The following is a 6000-nucleotide window of genomic DNA, read 5'->3' as shown; positions in this document are numbered from 1 at the left end:
CACAAAACATAAACACACTCTAATAAGACTACTTGAAACATCAGAAATGGTAGTGAACAAAAATGCACTCCAAGGCTGCTCTTTCAGAGAGGGTAATTCTGATAACAATGTGATGTTTATCCTTCCAGGTTATTTTCTGTGCTCTTACATTCAGTCCACAAATATGTATGAATGTCCACTATGAGTCCACTAGATGCTGATGCTGCAGATAAATCAGATAGGCCTTGTCTGTTTTCAGTATCTTACATTCCAGTCGGCATAGTGCTTGTCTAACTATCCTGTATCTTGCCTATTTCACTTTACAATATACCGTGGATACCTTGTTACGTCAACATATGCAAATTCGCTGCATGTTTTATTGGCCACATACCATTCCATAACAGGAATGTAGCATAATTCATTTAACCAATTTCCTATTGATTAAGCACTGATTCCTAAAAGAAAATAGCTGAGGAGAAAATAAAGCAAATACCTTCTTTACATGGGTGACACATCTTTGCAAGGGTGTATTCTCTGAGGCCAACTGAGAGAGGGTTACTTTTTAGGATGAAGATATGTACGGATAAGTAGAGCAATCTGCCTGAAGTTAAACCTAAGAGAAGGTTTCAGGAATATTCTGGGTGAGGATGCACAAAGGTATGAGAGTCAGACCACACTGAGCATGAAGGCCACATTAACGTGAGGAAGTTGAACAGATGTTACAATTAGAAACCATTACAAGTCTTTGGGGGGAACTTCAAGTCATTTTACAACAGGTATATACTGTATGATTTCCAGTTATTAGTTTGCCATTCAATCCTCTGATGCATACTTATAGTACAGATGAGGAAAATGAAGACCGATGTTGCACAACCAATGGGTGGTAAAACCTGGATCTGAATCCTAGTCTGACTCCTCAACCCATATTTTTCCCAAACATAATGCTGCCTACACTTATGCTAAACTGTCAGATTTTAAGCGGCAAAGTATAAACTGGGTTTGCATTTTACTGCCTGGCTGAGGAGAGGCGGGGAGATGATGACTAGAGGCAATGAAAGTTGTTTATCAGCAGGATGGGCCTCTAGGGGAGAATATTAACTCTTTATTTTAAAGTAAATTTTTTAATAGAAATGTAACATACACAGAAAACGTGCACAAATCAGAAGCACCAATGAATTTTTATAAAGTACATCTGTGGGACCAGATCTTCACACTCAAAACTTTAAACGTTATCAGCAACCCAGAGCCCTGTCAGTATTCACCACAATCCTGCTTACTATCACCATGGATTTATTTCACCTGTTTCAGCTCTTCAAAAATGGAATCACATCATGTAGTAGGCAGCTTCTGAATGAGTCCCAGTGACCTTTACACCTGGTATTAATGTCCTTGCTATACTCCCCTCTGGAACTAGAGACTTGCTTCTAAATAGAATGTGGCAAAAGTGATGGGATGGCACTTCCAAGATTAGCTGACAAAAGCCCTACCTTGTTCTCTCACTTGCTCCCTCTGATGGGAGACAGCTGCTCTGTTACAAGCTGACCTAGGGAGAGACGTGTGTGGCAAGGAACTAAAGGAGGTCACCACCCCACAGCCAGTGAGGAGCTGAGGCCCTCAGTCCAGAGCTTATTAGGAGTGAATCCTGTCCAGAACCACATAAGCACACTTGGAAGCAGATCCTCCTTCAGCTGAGTTTTCAAATGAGGCCACAGCCCCAGCTGACACTTCAATTACAGCCTTGAGGCTGAGGCACCCAGCTTAGCCACACCTGGATTCCTGACCTACAGAAACTGAGACCATAAATGTGTGTTGCTTTAAGCTGCTAAATTTTGTGGTAATTTGTCATGAAGCAATGTATGATATGTACTCCTTTGTATCTGGCTTTTTTCAGTCGACATTAAATTTGTGAGATTCAGCCATATTTTTGTATATAGCAAGAGTTCATTCACTTTCATCGTATTCTATTGTATTGAAATTACCACAATTTATTTATTCTCCTCTTGGAAGACATTTGGGTTATTTCTAGTTTGGGGCTATATGAATAGTGCTTCTTTGAACAGTCTTCTGCGTGTCTTTTAGGACACATATGTACACACATCTGCTAAGGATACACTAGGAGTGCAATTGCCAGGTCACAGGCTATGCATCTGTTTAGCTTTCCACAGTACTGCCAGCAGTTTGTAAAGTGCTGATATTAATTTACTGCTCCACCGGAAGTGCATGGAGTTCCAGTTGCTGCACATCCTCATCAGCTCTCTTTTTCATCTTAGCCATATCGATAGGCATATAGTGGTGTTACATTATGGTTTTAATTTGCATTTCCCTGATTAATTAATGTTTGTTTTAATTTAATTACTTAACTTTCATTTCCCTCATTAGGATGAGCACCTTCTCAGGTCTTTTGGTTATTTTGGATATTCTTCTTTTTGACATGCCTGTTCAAGCACTGTCCATTTTTCTGTCAAGTTGTCTTTTTCTTATTGGGTTCTGATACAAACTGGAATCAAGGTCTTGTCAGAAATAGATATTGAAAAGAACTGTCATTCTTTGGTTTGTCTTTTCACTCTTCAGTGATTATTTTGTTGATTATTTAGATTGACAATCCATCTGGGATTGATTTTTGTATATGAGTTGACATAAGGGTCAAAATTAATTGTTTCTGTATGAAGACTGACACATAACCATTTATTGAAAAAAATCCTTTATCCATTGTACTTTCACCTTTGTCATAAACGAAGTGACCATATATATTAGTCACAGTCCAAACCTTCTGTTCCATTGCTCTATTTCTACTGTGTCAACACCACATTGTTTTAGTTATCATAGCTTTAATGAGTCTTGTTGTCTGACAGTGTAAGTCCTACAGCTTTGTTCTTGTTTTTCATCTTACTATTTCTTGGTACTAAGAATCTCCACGTAAATTTTAGACTTAGCTTGTCAGTTTACACACACACACACACACACACACACACACACACAAAGGGATTCTGCTTCTTATTGCACTGAATTTGTAAAAAGTGCAGAGATTATTGATTTTCCTACTGCATTAAATCTGTAGAAAGTGTGGAGATTATTGATTTACAATGCTGAGCCTTGCAATCAATGACTATGATATATCTGTTCATTTATTTAAATATGATTTAATTTCTCTCAATAAAGTTTCTCAGTTTTCTGTGTAGAATTTTTGTAAACTTTTCATTATATTTATTCCTAGGTGTTTGATTTTTTAAAAACACTTTTATTATAAAATAAAAACAGATTCAGGAAACCACATAAGACAAATTTATAGCTTAATATTACAAGACAAATACCATTTTAATTGACACCCAGATGAAGAAATAGAACTTTGCCTAAAGCCCCTCCATCTGTCCTGATCCAATTATAATTCCTTTCTTCCCCAAAGTAATCATTTTCCTGACTTTTATAATTGGCTCTTCCTTAAATTTCTTTATAAATGTATCACCCAAGTTTGCCTCCCTAGACAGCATCGTTTAGTTTTGCCCAGTTTTAAATAATGACTTTTTCTCTTTTAATCTACAGGTTGCTTTTCCATCCTTTTATTGCGCCTCAATTTACCTGCTGACATGTAGTTTCCCACATGTAGAGTTGACATGTAGAGTTTCCCACAATATGGGTTTTGCTGTGTACATGTCCATGGTGCAGCTCAACACGTTCCTCTGTCCTATTTCCTGCAAAATGGGAAACTGATCAATCCTTTTGGGAAGACTATAGTTTGTGGTGTATTATTTCATCAGGAAGCAGGCAACATCTAGCTATTCTCCTTTTATGATGTTAGCAGCCACTGATACTTAGTGTCTAGATCTGTTAACTCATCACAGATTGCAAAATTATGATATTTTAAGTTGATCATTTCTTTTTCATTTACTGGCTGGAATACGTCTATGAAGAGATCCATCCCCTCATCTACAATTTGGTTACATAGTGGTACAGTTCATAGTGGAAAGGCAGGATAAAGGCTTGTTTCTTCCCCCACCTCACTACATCACTGCCTTTTTAAAAATCAGTTTTCATTATAATGATTTTTCTCCCAATTATACTCACAAGTTGGCTTTTTTTTATATCCATAGAAACCCATGGATTTAAACACAGTTGATGAGTTTCAATTCATTGTAATTATTATCCTTATTGGTGCTCAAATTGCTCCATTGTCCACTGAGAACCTCTTTACCTTTGGCTAAGTCCTTTTGAAATAACCCTAGTAGTCTTTGATAATTTTCTTGTTATTTGGTATCACAAGATTTTCCAAGTTAATCTCACACAAATGATCCAGACCTGAAATCAGCTTTCTAGACCACAATCTGGACCCTATGGATGATTTTTGCTATTTTGTTGGTCATTATTTCTAGGCCTAGTCAATGAACAGAGATAGTATGTGTATGTATGTATTTTTGTGTGTGTACATGTGCACGTATACACATATATAGTCATATATAATTATATAGTACAGATATACAGTTAATATGTATCTATAGACATAGGCCTAACTATCTACATGTATAATTTAAATATATGAATAAATATATATATCATTAAAATACCTTATTAGTACAGATAATTCTAATTCAAATTCAGCACTGCAGAGTTTTTAGTTAACCTCTTCTATAATACTTCTGTATTCCTCTTCTTCCCACCCTGAGAACCCTAGTTCTCAAGTTCACAAGGGGTTTTATAATTAGACTATTTCATAATTGTTCATTTGTTCTACTCCATATTACAAAACAGACTCAGGACAGAAATTCTAATATTATGTTTGGTAAACAATACGTTTATTGAAAACAGTTTTAACTTCATTTGGCATTTGTTCAATCTTTCTCTCTCATTTAAAGGACTGATATCTCCATTGCCAGAGCATATTGCCATTATATACTATACTCCCTCCGTTTTAACCTTCATTTAGTTCTAATTCTATAACAACTCTATTCTTACTTCTCACCATCGGTTCTTACACTGATTGCCTCTAGTCATTTTGGTTGTATGATGCTTATTCTTTGAAAGATTCTTTCAGGGTTTATGTAATTAAGATAAGTTGAGTTCTTTAAAAATAGATTTACCACATGATCCAGCAATCCCACTACTGGGCGTATACCCAGAGAAAACCATAATTCAAAAAGACACATGCACCCCAATGTTCATTGCAGCACTATTTACAATAGCCAGAACATGGAAGCAACCTAATTGCCCATCGACAGACGAATGGATAAAGAAGTTGTGGTACATATATACAATGGAATATTACTCAGCCATAAAAAGGAACGAAATTGAGTCATTTGTTGAGACGTGGATGGATCTAGAGACTGTCATACAGAGTGGAGTAAGTCAGAAAGAGAAAAACAAATATCGTATATTAACGCATGTATGTGGAACCTAGAAAAATGGTACAGATGAGCCGGTTTGCAGGGCAGAAGTTGAGACACAGATGTAGAGAACAGACATATGGACACCAAGGGGGGAAAACTGCGGTGGGGTGGGGATGGTGGTGTGCTGAATTGGGCGATTGGGATTGACATGTATACACTGATGTGTATAAAACTGATGACTAATAAGAACCTGCAGTATAAAAAAACAACCAAAACAACTAATACTAAACTTTCATTGGGTTATCTGTATGGAAATATATTAATATAAATGTTTCAGACATTATGTGAAATTTCTAAAAATCTTATATGTTCTGGTATAATGTTATAAGTCATAATTCTAGTTATTACTTTAAAATGTATATCTCAGAAATAACTAAATTTCCTTGTCAATTGCACTATTATGAACTTTCATCAAATCTTTAATCGTGGTCATTTTAAGTCTTTTGTCAGTTACAGACAGTTCTGGGTGTACTCTGATGCTTTTGCAAATATGTTCCTATAAAAGGGTTTCATCTTCAAGGAATTCATAGAAAAGACTCTGACAGGTACAGGTTTCTGGTAACTGTACTGCTGAACTGAATGAATAAGCATTTTCAGAACTCTAATGAAAAACTGATGAACTCATAAAAGTGCTAACAGAAGA

The sequence above is a fragment of the Balaenoptera physalus genome (assembly GCF_965194825.1).
Source record: "Balaenoptera physalus genome assembly, chromosome: 7".
Classification (NCBI taxonomy): Eukaryota; Metazoa; Chordata; class Mammalia; order Artiodactyla; family Balaenopteridae; genus Balaenoptera; species Balaenoptera physalus.
This window is presented reverse-complemented; position numbering follows the sequence as displayed.